At 37.3% G+C, this 13,830-nt stretch overlaps 1 protein-coding gene across 12 annotated transcripts in view; it reads right to left on the bottom strand.

Annotated features, from left to right (window-relative positions):
* The window catches only part of ARB2A (ARB2 cotranscriptional regulator A), a 472,110-nt gene that overhangs the window by 262,744 nt on the left and 195,536 nt on the right, over positions 1 to 13,830 (bottom strand). The gene's annotated exons all lie outside the window — the stretch shown is intronic.

The raw sequence follows: 13,830 nt of genomic DNA on the forward strand, positions 1-13,830 counted from the left end.
TCCAGGTGCTTTTTCCTGGTCTCCCATGGGGTGCAGGGCCCAAGCACCTGGGCCATCCTCCACTGCACTCCCTGGCCATAGCAGAGAGCTGGCCTGGAAGAGGGGCAACCGGGACAGAATCCGGCGCCCCAACCGGGACTAGAACCCGGTGTGCCGGCACCGCAAGGTGGAGGATTAGCCTACTGAGCCACGGCGCCGGCAAGAGTAACGTGAATTTAAAGTTTAACATTTTCTTCAAATAAGAAATAAAAAACTATTCATGGTTCCCAAAGCAAAGTGAGAAGGGAGCTCGAGAGTAGCCTTTAGTAGGCTTCTGCAGCTGCTGTGACATACACTCAGCTCTCCCTCTCTCCCTTAAGTTGAACACTACAATAATTGATTCTAAAGAAACACCCAAAACCAAGTCAATATCTTCCTCAGGAAGTAAAAACTTTCATATTCTACAGAATGATAATGAAATACAATTCTAAGAAGTGGCTAAAGCATCAGAGCTTTAGTCCTTAAGAACTTGCATACTTTAAAGGCCTTTCCATCTTACATTCAGTTCATAACATATGAAGCAAAGTAGAAGCTGGCACATAAGCAGCAGCATCATTTAGCATTAAAAAATCAAGTCATCCTTGTACAATTTAAGTGAAATCACCTGATGTCCTCCCAAATATCAATGGCTAGGAGTGTCCCTAATATTCTATTGATAGCCCAAAAAAATCACACAAAAGTTTCTTTATTAAAAGCAAACTGCTCCCATGTGTTTTGTGTGACCCAGAGTCAGCAAAAGTCTTAAAACAGAAAGATGTATTTATTAATCAAAGTTACCTTGTTTGTATTAAAGTGCAGTTTCCTAAGTTATTTGAAAAGATGTGATCTTTCTAAATTAGGAGTGCAACATGACAAAATAAAACATATGACAGAGAGGACTAAAAACACAGAAATCTATGTAAGTCTGTAAGAGAAAATACATTTGCACTTAAGAGTTTTTATTTGAAAAACTATATATTTTAAAGGAAGAAACCTGAGGATCAGAGAGAGAGAGAGAGACAGAGAAAGCTATCTTCCATGTACTGATTCACTTGACAACTCCACAAGAGTTGGGGCTGGGTCAGGTCGAAGCCAAGAGACCTGAACTTAATTTGGATCCTCTATGTGGGTAGCAGGGACCCAACTACTTGAGCCATCACCATCTGCCTCCATTGGTGCACACTGGCAGGATGCTGGATATAAGCGGAGGCAGGATTCAAAACCAGGAACTCCGATATGAGATGCATGAGTTCCAAGTGAGAAATACCTGTTTTTTTCTTTCTACTCCCACCTCTTTAACAACAAAAACAAACAAACAAACAAAAAAAAAACATGATGCTCCAATAAATTAGCAAAAAGACAAAAGAAACTAGTCGTTTCTGAAAGTACTTTTATTCTACTCTATTTTAAACTTAAAAGGTAGTTTAAAATTATGACAATCCACTCAAAGGAAGACAAACTAGGATAGAGGAAAATAACATTACCTACATATTATAATGGAATAATAGCTTTCACTTTATTCAAAGGAAAAGTAATTTTGTATTAAACCTATAGAGTTCCTCTCTGGGGATCCTCATGATAAAAGAATTGGGGCTTTCCTGATTATATCACCACTTCTCAGACTTGCTTACAACCACTGGAATTTTAAAAATCTTAATTACAGAGGCAAGAAATGACTATAGAGCCAAAAATTTAAGGTGCATGATTCGCTTAAGTGAGGTGCAGTGCAATGTATGAAGGATATTTAGAATCTGCATACTTGTAACTTCAGATTATGAGAAAGATCTATCTTCTTCATTCCTTAATTAACCCTTTCTGCACCACATCCAGATTAAAGTTAATCTGCAAGCTCTCATCATTCCTGCAGTCAAGAAGCTTCATTGACTTGAGTACAGTGATGTGGAGTCCAAGTCCTCCAATAATGAATCTTATACTCCTCTACCCAGCCTGCTCCCTGGAAATTTTTTTAAAATTAATTTGAGACATAGAGTTAAAGACAGTGAGAGAGACAGAGAGAAAGTTTTTCCTTCTGTTGGTTCACCCCCCAAACAGTCGCAACGGCCAGCGCTGTGCTGATCCGAAGCCAGGAGCCAGGTGCTTCCTCCTGGTCTCCCATGCAGGCTCAGGGCCCAAGCACTTGGGCCATCCTCCACTGCCTTCCCGGGCCACAGCAGAGAGCTGGCCTGGAAGAGAAGCAACTGGGACAGAATCCGGTGCTCATATGGGATGCTGGTGCTGCAGGTGAGGATTAACCAGGTAAGCCACAGTGCCGGCCGCATCCCTAAAAATTTTTAAAATCTCATTGTAAGATGAATATGAGTATGACCAAAAAGAGATACATTATGACTTCTTACTCTCAGAGTATATTCTTGGAGATACTTGTTTTTTCAAATCTCTGTCACCCATGATCTTTATGGATTTTCATATATACATACATACAAATATACATATATAATCATTCTTTTGCTCTGCATAGGTTATTTATTTAAAAGCTCTCAGGGACTGGTGCTATGGTGTAGTGGGTAAAGCCACGGCCTGCAGTGTCAGCATCCCATTCGAGTCCCAGCTACTCTACTTCAGATCCAGCTCTCTGATATGTCCTGGGAAAGCAGTAGAAGATGGGCCAAGTCCTTGGGCCCATGCACCCATGTGGGAGACCCTGAAGAAGCTCCTGATTCCTGGCTTCGGATTGCTGTAGCCCTGGCCATTGCAGCCATCTGGTGAGTGAACCAGTGAATGGAAGCCCTCTCTCTCTCTCTCTCTTTCTCCACCTCTGTGACTCTGCCTTTCAAATAAAATAAATAAACCTTTTAAAAAAAATAAGTAAAAGTTCTCAGAGCCTGATCTTAAGTATAATGTTTCCATGACCTACAGCATACGTGACTTACAAGGGTACTTCAAAAAGTTCATGGAAAATGATATTAAAATAATACATATTTCCCATGAATTTTAAAGTGCTCTCATATATTTAATAGTATTTTCTCTCCACTACACTTGAATTTCTTTCTTTCTTTCTTTCTTTCTTTCTTTTTTTTTTTTTTTTTGACAGGCAGAGTGGACAGTGAGAGAGAGAGACAGAGAAAGGTCTTCCTTTGCCGTTGGTTCACCCTCCAATGTCCGCCGCGGCCAGCGCGCTGCGGCCGGCGCACCGCGCTGATCCGATGGCAGGAGCCAGGTACTTATCCTGGTCTCCCATGGGGTGCAGGGCCCAAGGACTTGGGCCATCCTCCACTGCACTCTCTGGCCACAGCAGAGAGCTGGCCTGGAAGAGGGGCAACCGGGACAGAATCTGGCGCCCCGACCGGGACTAGAACCCGGTGTGCTGGCGCCGCAAGGCGGAGGATTAGCCTAGTGAGCAGCGGCACCGGTGATACACTTGAATTTCTATAACTTCTTTTATGTCCTTTTCCCCCTATTCACTTTATTTTTCATCCCTTCTTTTCTCCTTGTTGAAACTTATCTCAGTTTTGATTAATGGAAGTTCTTAGTGCTCGTAAACCTCCTTAGTGATGTACAGAATGAAAAGGCGCAATGGTTGGCCCGTGCCTCGGCTCAATAGGCTAATCTTCCGCCTGCGACGCCGGTATACCGGGTTCTAGTCCCGGTCGGGGTGCCGGATTCTGTCCCGGTTGCCCTTCTTCCAGTCGGCTCTCTGCTGTGGCCTGGGAGTGCAGTGGAGAATGGCCCAAGTCCTTGGGCCCTGCACCCCATGGGAGGCCAGGAGAAGCACCTGGCTCCTGGCTTCAGATCAGCGCAGTGCGCTGGCCACAGTGGCCATTGGAGAGTGAACCAACGGTAAAGGAAGACCTTTCTCTCTCTCTCTCTCTCACTGTCCACTGTCCACTGTCCACTGTCTACTCTGCCTGTCAAAAAAAAAAAAAAAAGTGCAATGGCCCAAGTGTCTACAGTAAGTACAATTCTAAATCAACCAAGTTGCTAAGTAAAATACACTCATTTGATTGCCTTTCTTTTGAATCAATATAGGTATGTTTCTCAAGAAATTTTAACTACACACAAGCACAATTAATAGAAGTCCCAAAATAACCATTACAAGTATGATACATGGCACAAGAATGAAAAATTATTTTAAAAATAGAGCTATATCTGACATTTATTGAGTGCTCACTATGTGACAAATACATTACACGAGTCACATATGTTGCTTCATTTAGTAATTCCCAAAATCCTTTGGAGGCAGAGATGTTGCTGGTATCCTTATCTTATGATTGTTAACATCGCAAACTGTACTGGAATTGGGATCAGAGACAGCTGGAATCCAAAGCTTAAACTGTTGAATATGATATGTTGTAAATGCTTATTGCTTTCAGCTTGTGATAAGTCGTTCCTAACTTTAATTATGATAATTTTTTGCTGTTTTTGAATTCCTAAGTGACAAATGTGATTCTATAAAACACATAGATTGATGGAATTTCCAGCATTAGCTCTGTAATGACCATATGTCACCCCTAGGGGTCAGATATATTTTAAAAGGTGGAACTAAAAACATTTGGTATCCATCAGCTGAAAGAACAGCCCACGTAGAACAACACATATCTATCTTCAAACTTTGCCACATCGCTAAAATGTCTGCTTAGACCAAGTCTAGATGCATTAGGTACTACAGGCATTCTTTACCAAGGCTTCTAAGAAGATCCTTAAAACAAGAAAACCTTTTCTGTAAAGTACTTTTTGGTTAGGTGGTCAAGCTTCCCTCTATATTCATGGAAAAAACAAGCAGGAAGGGCTTAGACTTCTTCAAAAATACTTTGGTTATTTAGTCTTTGTTTTACTGGGTTGAATTTGAAAGTGGATTACTGTTATGGGCAGAAGTTCTTTTGCTCTTAGTTTGCATTTGAAGAAAGCAGAAAAATTGAGGGCTTGATTTTGGGGGACAGAAGTACCCTGATCAACTTTAAAAATCTATAAAAACTTAGCCAAGATATCAGTTTCTTTTATAGCTAAAAGATGAGTACATGGACTGACATGTGTCCAAACAAATGCGTGATTACACAATAGTTTAATTACATTATTTTACTAGATGTAGTAATCACACAATAGTTTATGCCAGGAACTGAGAGTTTTAATCTTAATGACATGGGTATAATCCTTGACATGTTCCTTATTGGTGTCTCACGGAGTACTTGAAAACAAGAATATTTTGGAAAAAGAGAGTAATTCTAGTATAAATATCTTGTACATTAAATAAATACTGGTTAGAAATACTAATTTGTTCTAATGGAAACCATTCAAGTAAGAACAGAATTGACAAAAGTATACTGTTATTATTTTAGTGAATGCTAAATAATTCATAATATATATTTAGTGATTTTAAAAAACCAAACCAACACGAGCATATATCTCTTCCAAGGACCTGTAAATCAATTTATCAACTAGTTTCTGAACAATCAGTACATGTGGAACATGGTATTTAGTTTGAAAGTAATACAAGAAATACTTTCTCAAGGAGTACTATTAAAAAATGGTATTTTGCGTCATTTTTAATTTGAGGAAAGCACTCTGCTCAGATTATATCCAATACAGTAATAAGGTGAAAGCAAAAAAAAATAAATAAGCTTCAGAGCTTCTACAATAATATAAATATACAGCAATAATGCTTTTGAAAGTTACATCACAAATAATGGTGAAACAAGGACTGAAATACTCTCAGCCTTTTTTTAAACATGGAGAAGTAAAACAAAAAAAAAAATCCATACAGGCTTTCTAGGCATAAATGCAAAACAAACTAGTGAACACTGAGAAGGGGAAATTGGGCAATAGTATGTAAAAGTAAATTATATCTTTACCGGTGGTTTTAATTGTGAAATTCTGGGTCTTGATGCCTTACTTTAGGAAGAAATATCACAATGATAATGCTTTGGTATATGACATGAAACTGACTAGCATTCAATGGTATGAGAATTACTCTTGGGCATAATCCAAAATTTCTGGACTCGTTGATGATTTAACTTCTCTCTTCACTCTGTAGTTGTAGTAGCCCTAGTGCCTTCCTTCTTTCTCCTTTAAATTGATATGAGAGCCCTGGGCAATTCTGTTTAAGTTCTGAGTTTGGAATAAGTAGGAATGAGTATTTTTCTAAATGAGGTATAGCCAATAAGAAAACACAAAAATCTGTAAACCAGAAATGCCTGCAAGAATGAACCTACAAAGTAGAGAAGGAAATGTGGCAAAATATTCATTTTCTTCAGAGAAATCTTTGAATGCATACACAGAAGATCAGGGAAGCTACAGGTAGACAGAAAAATCAGTTACAGCTGAATAGAATGGATCTCCATGAAAGTTAGTATGGGGCCTAATTTTCTTTAAGCTAATGAATTCCACTAACAGTCGCTCCTTGCCCAATTGTTAAAATGCCATTTATTACTATAGGGGCCTAAAGTATATTAATAAAAGTTTGCTTATAAAAAATTCTATACTCTCTCAAAAACTTCAGAAAATGCTTGTAAAGTTTTGACTCGCAATAGTCTTCCAGAAGTGCAAAGGTACTGTCATGGCCAGGGATTTTCTAAATTTTTCTTTATGTGTTCAAGTATGAACATTTATAAGGAATATAAGAGATAGTCACTGCACTGGTAGTAAAAGATGAGGATAACAGGGTATCTTTAACTCTAACATGATTAATGCACCATCATGGCTTAGTTTACAATCTTAGGTACACTTCTGCAAATAGCTGTACTTGTGGTAAATTACTATACCTGTTCCTGGAGAGCAGGGCTTCTAATGATAAGAATGAAATTGGAATAAACATAGAAAGATGACAGTTCCCAAAGATAAATGACACTTGGAACAACAAAAAATGTGGAAAATTAGCAAGATTTAATAGTTCAAGGGTGTTTTCACGTTTCATTTGTATAACCCTAGAACACATTTGGAAAAGCAGTTCATCTCAAATTATTTCATAAGAAAGTAGACTGGAAATCTGCAGAAATTCAAATGTAACAGATAGTAGATAAGATATTAAATATGAGTCATGCACATATTAGCCATATTATAATATTATATATTAGGAGTTCAATAAAATGTTAGTTTGTCAGTTCCATTGTATACAAAGGAATATTCTAAATAAACCACCATCAAAATCATTCCTATAAACTATGTACATAATTGCAATGGTAAAAGAAAGGCCACTCTAAATGTTATTTATTTTGTGATCCAAATAGCCACACTAGTAACAGCTGTATGATTAAAAACACTACCTTTGTGAAGAAATATTTTTAGTCATATATTTGCTATTTAGCTGGGAATTAGTAAAAAAGTGAATAGTAAGTATGTAGATTATTTGTTCTACTCTATAAAGGGTAAATAAAGCAGCCAGGGCTTGAGATAGGGTACAAAGAACGTTTCCATGGTTACATGCTTTCCCATATCAAATTAGAGCAGAATTTGTGTACAAGAGGTTTGTTGACAGCCTACATAGGCCAGAAAAAGAATAGAAGACTAGGAGTTGGAAATCTAAATATATTCTGCAAAGTCTGTTGAGAGAAAGTTGGGTGAAGAAAGCAGCATCGGGAGAGTAGCAGATTAGTTAAGAGTATCAGATGTCATTTCGTAAAAAGATCATTTTTCTTTTAGATGTGGCTCGTAAAAGTCTCTCTAAATGTATGATTAGCTACTCTTTTCTTCATTTCCACAAAGACACCTCAATCTGGTGTCCACCCAAGCTATTAAGAAGAGCCATTATTTGGCATGCAGCTAGAAGAACCAGCTCCACCACCTGCCCAATCTTGCAGATGTCACTCTACCATATTCAGTCCCAAACATGGGGTCTTCAAAAGGACAGTTAGAGGGCTGTTCCCACACAAGTGCTGGCCGGGCAAGAGCTCTGTTGTACACCTGCCCCTATTATTCTTACAGGCCATTTAGGAGGAGTGAATTCTCTTTTTAGTACATGTAGAGAATTCAAGTTGGACTAAATAGCATCTTGTATATTATAACATAGCCAGATGGGCTAAATAGCATCTTGTACATTATAACATAGTCAGATGTGTGTTCAAAGTACCTCTTAAAACTTTTTGACATAGAGAGGTGTTCATATAGGCTTAATTATTTTCTACACATCAGTAAAGATAATTCCTAATTTTGTACCAGACTGTATTGTCTATATTTTTATAATACAAAATTGGCAGTGCAATATGATAACTAGGTATACAAAGCTTTTCTACTAAAACTGTTTCTACTGCTCGATATTCTCTTTACAAGATACCTCTGAAGTGAAAAGCATTTGAAGTATTTTAAGAGTTTATAAGAGCTAAACTCTTATACACATAACTTATACATGATAGAAAAACCAAGTAAAATGTATTTTCAAAAGCAGAACCTGCTAAAATTTAGCTAATTTCTATGTTACATATTTTTCAGTAAATATGGTGCCAAAAACACTTAAGTTATAGGTTTTCTGCTGAAATTTACACAGAAAGAATGAGTACTAATTATGGTGTATAGTATAAAATGATTCAAATGAACATAGTGTACAAATCAACAAATTGACTGTCAACCACTGAAGTAGAAATTTTATATATCAATGTACATTCATTCCTATCCACAGAGCATATTTTTAAAGCAATGATTTTGTACATAAATCAATCCAACATTTGATAATGGTTAGATGTTTTTACATTAATAAAAAGAAAACAAAAAAATGGTGAAGAGTACTAAACCACTTCCTTTTCCATTTTAGCAGGTTTTTTTTATCCTGAATAACTTTTTAATGAGAGTATCTTGTCGAACAATCACAAATTTGGGAAGGTACAGGCAGAAACATTTATTTTTAAAAATCTTAACTCATGGTAGAGAATGACGTATTTTTAGGGAAGGAAAGGGAAAACACGCATATGAGAGCCAGACTTCTACACTCCTAGGGAGACTAAAGGGAACAGAAGCGGCTAAGCATCACATTCACTCACATGTCATGGCTAACAGCTAATGGTAACTTGGATCATGTAGATTGTGCCTTTGCATCAGGCACTATATAAGCAATGACTTTGCTCCAAAATTATTGCCTGATGGGGAATAAATTCTATCCTTCAATTAACACTAGCTGATTACACCTGATATCTATTAAGGAGATTTTGTTCTAGTAAAAGGAAACCTGTCCTTTAATTCTACTAAAAGGTGAAGGGAAAATTCTATTTCTCTCTGGTAATTCTCTTCATTGTGTGGTATTTTGGAATTCTGGGAAATGTTTCAAAATTAGTCTCTTCAGGTCATATGGAAAACATAGCTAGAATTAAGAAATGGTCAAAAATGATGGATCTTTGACAACTGAAACTGCTTAAATTTAAAATCCTCTTACTAAAGCCCTTACTAAAGACATTTTACTCTTAAGTGGATCCTGGATCATGGGTATAGTATGGACATTTACAAATACACCGTGCATTATAGAAGCTACAAAAGAATGAATTGGCCAAGAATGAAATCTCTCCTCCAAATATACCATTTATCTCAATTCAGTTTATAAACGGGAGACCTGAAATTGCAAAATATGACTGCATTTTAGGTACATTTTAAAAGTAGAGTTTAGAATCCCAGGATGTCTAAACGAAATCTGTGCAGGTAAATTACTACGCCCTTGACAAAATTTTTCAACAGAGGAGTCAGTCGCAAATGATGGGGCAGGGGTTAGAAGCAAAAGCCTAAAGTTGTAAATATACCAGGTAAGAGAATAAAGAATATAGAGGGGCAAAACAGTACTTGTTTTCTCAATGCTAGCTCCACACTAAATTTTATGGCATTTTGCACTTTTGTTCTGAAATCTTTACCTGAGCTCAGTCCTACTGATGGTCTTAGTCCTAACTATAGAAAGAGAAGTACTGTTTGAACAGCTGAAATTAAGTACTTATTTTGGAGTAAGAAGACATAGTGAATACACTAGAAAGCCTCTTTACTCCTCAACTTTGTACCATTAAATACATACCAGTGTCTCCATAATTTAAAGCAGATGTAGAAAATTTAGATCGGAATCAGAAGACAACCATGAAAAATGACTTAAGAGTTGACAAAAGGGGCTATTAAGCAGTAAAATAAATAAATTGTTATGATTCCCAGCCTCCATTCATTCTAGCACGGCAGTGTAGTTCATAGAGATAAATTGGCAAATATTTAGAATGTTCCTTACAGGCTAAGATGTAAGTAACAGGAAAGCTGGGAGAGGATGGTATTCAAACTAGTAATAAAGTGATTTTTCTCAGAAAAAACTAAATATCATTTAAATAAAATGTCTTCAGGATATATAACTATGGAAACCAAAACTTAAAAAATAAGCCAGCCTTACCATCAAATTCAGTGTACTTAAACAAATAAAGGATACTAATAATCTTAGACTAACCTATGCGATTGTCTCTGTTTGTATGTAAGGGTTCTCTTCTATTCTTTCACATGTTCGAGGATTACATTATATTTTAAATTTCAATCTCTTGGGCTAGTAGTACCTAATTCTCATTATGTCATTAAGTTATCCTACTAAATTCAAAAGTCTTCTACAAAACGGAAGTAAAATCTTTTGTATATACCCTAAAAGTATGCATCAGAAGCTTTCAAAGCATTTATGGAAAATAAGTTTTTTGAAACAACTATAGATGGAAAATTTTTGCACCAAAATAAACATATTTTAATTCTATGTTCCATGAGCTTTTAAGTTCCCTTGTATATGTTTAACCTGTTTTCTTAGTTTAAAAACAAAAGAATACATTACTTTTTGCAACATTAAAATTTTGCCAAATGCAAAACTTGATATTACTTCAGTATCTTGCATTAAAAGATCTTTTTTTTAACACTGTTTCATTACTATATTATGTTAAAGGAAAGTAGCAAAAGATAACACCAGGCTATTTACTATAGGCAAGTCTTTTCTGTTTTACATTTCATATTTTCTTTCTGAAAAGAAAGCTATATATGTTACTAGAATGAACAAACTATAAACTATAAAATTATCTAAGAGAAGCATCCTATTTGGTTTTCTACACAAATTTTGCATTCATTTTTCACCTCAGATATTTTTCATGAAGACTTATTTATTTGAAAAGCAGAGTTATGGAGGGAAGAAGGAGGAGAATCTTGTATCTCTTGGTTCACGCCACAAATGCTCTCAACAGCCAGGACTGGGTTGGGCCAAACTAGAAGCCAGGAACTCCATTTGAGTCTTCCAGTGGGTGGCAGAAACCCAAGTCCTTGGGCCACCACTTGCTGCCTCACAGACTCATCAGCAGGAAGCCAGAACAGAGATGCAGGAACCAGGATTCAGGTGTTCCAAGCAGTGGATTAAAACCCATTGCGCCACACCTGTCTCACCCTCTCATTCTTTTTAACCAATAAACCATCAACAGTTTTTTCTTAAATTAGCAACACAAAGCAAAGAGGCTGTGAGACAGTTAAAATGACATGAACCAAACTTGAATTCAGAAGATTTTGTTTGGGGGCAGGTGCATAGCTTAGCGGTGGAGACACCAGTTAAGATGCTCACAGCCTATATGGATACCTGGCTCCGGCTCCCAACTGCAGCTTCCTGCTAATGCAAACCGTGGGAAACAGTGTAATGGATCAAGTAATTGTATTTCTGTCATTCACATGGGAGACATGGATTCAATTTCCAGCTCTCAACTTCTGTCCCAGCCCAGCCCTGTCCGTTGCATGCATTTGGGGGAATGAACAAGTGGATGGGAGCTTTCTCACCTTCTCTTTACTGCTCAAATTAAAAAGTTTTTAAAAGAACAGTCGGTGCCGGCACCGCGGCTCACTTGGCTAATCATCCGCCTGCGGCGCCGGCACCCCGGGTTCTAGTCCCAGTTGGGGCGCTGGATTCTGTCCTGGTTGCTCCTCTTCCAGTCCAGCTCTCTGCTGTGGCCCGGGAAGGCAGTGGAGGATGGCCCAAGTGCTTGGGCCTTGCACCCGCATGGGAATCAGGAGGAAGCACCTGGCTCCTGGCTTCGGATCGGCGCTGCGCCGACCATAGTGGCCATTTGGGGGGTGAACCAACGGAAGGAAGACCTTTCTCTCTGTCTCTCTCACTGTCTAACTCTATCTGTCCAAAAAAAAAAACAAACAAACAAACAAAAACAAAACAAAACAAAAAAAAACAGTTGGAGTTGGTTTCTATTTTCATCTTCCCTTTTGCTATCATGACATCTTGGGCAAATTCCTTAAAAAATTCCAAGCCTCAATTGCCACATGTGTATAATGGAGATAATGATAAGTGCTACCCTCTCTGCCTCAAATAAAAATTGAAAGATGGACAACAGCATGTTTTTAAAATGTTGACTGCCATAAAGATAATGGCATTTCAAAGAGTCTGTGGATGGGGCTGGTTTTGTGGTGTGGTGAGTAAAGCCATTGCCTGCAATGTCTGCATCACATATGAGCACCACTTCTTGTCCCACCTGCTCTATTTCTAATCCACCTTCCTGCTAATGGCCTGGGAAAAGCAGTGGAGAATGGCCCATGTGCTTGGGCCCCTGCTACCTACACGGGAGACCTGGAAGAAGCTCCTGGCTCCTGGCTTCATCCTGGCCCAGTCCTACCTTGCAGCCATCTGGGGAGTGAACCAGCAGATGGAACATCCATCTCTCTCTCTCTCTCTCTCTCTTGCTCCCTCTCTGTAAATCTGGCTTTCTAATAAATAAAAACATTCTTTTTTTTTTTTAAAGTCCATGGAATATGGTGTTAAATGATGAGTTCATTTCTGTGCAAAAACTTTTTAAATTGGTGAACAGTTTCCTATTGTATACATATTTTTCATTAAGTTTGTGACATATGCTCATATGCTAGTTTTTATCCTAAAAGGAGGTAAAACTATCAAAAATTATAGAACAAAGTTTTAGGATATGCTAATATTAAGCAAAAATGTAAATGTCTTAAATTATTTACATGTTTACCACATTAAAATTTACTTACGTTAGAAAGGCAATAGATGTAAAAATAATCTGGTACCCTAGTTTCTGTTAACCCAAACAAGTTTCTTCTGCTAGGTTTACTATCTGATGAAACAAAGCATTTTTAGTGAACCAGGAATCTGAACAAAATTTTTAGGGACAACTAGACCATTAGCAGGCAAGAGAAGGAGCCCTATGAAGTACTCTACTTGTCCTGTAATACATATGTTGGATAATTCTCCCTGGCTAACTTGACTAATATTAGCAAACAGTAATGTTCTACTATAAAACATTTGGGACATTTTCTAAATATACATATTATATATAGACACACATGAGTGTGTATGTGCACACACACGTTCACACATTTAGGAGTACCCCAAATTAAAAATATGTTTGAGGTACTACTGTGTATAGTAAAGACAAAGAATCTGCTGGTTAACATTGACCCTGTCAAAGAATTAGAGAAACTGTTAGTCTTCGGTATGATTCCTTGGTGAGAAAGCACTACTAAAAAGGGATACTCTGGTGTATGATTAATCATAAGATATCATGAGTTACAGAAATAAAATCCAAGAAATCTTCACATTTTAAAAAGACGTGCAAAATAAAAGGAAAAGATTTTCATAATTTCAATCAATGCTCAAGTATTCTTATTTTCAGATGCTAATGTTTACAGTCAGAGGATCATCTCCAAATATAATTCTCAAACCCTTTCAACTATAGTTAAACAAAGTATAAAATTCTGTTATTATTGTTTCAGAGGCTATATCATGTAACAGACAACAATGACACTTGGAGCTTCTGGTTGACAAAAATGAAATTCACCTTCTAAACTTTCAAAAATATTTAAGTGAATAATGTAGTATTCCTTAGATAAAACTGCCTGCCATTTACACCAGAATATTACCTATAGTTTGAACATGTCTGG

Source organism: Oryctolagus cuniculus, chromosome 14 (genome assembly GCF_964237555.1).
Source record: "Oryctolagus cuniculus chromosome 14, mOryCun1.1, whole genome shotgun sequence".
In the NCBI taxonomy this organism is placed as follows: domain Eukaryota; kingdom Metazoa; phylum Chordata; class Mammalia; order Lagomorpha; family Leporidae; genus Oryctolagus; species Oryctolagus cuniculus.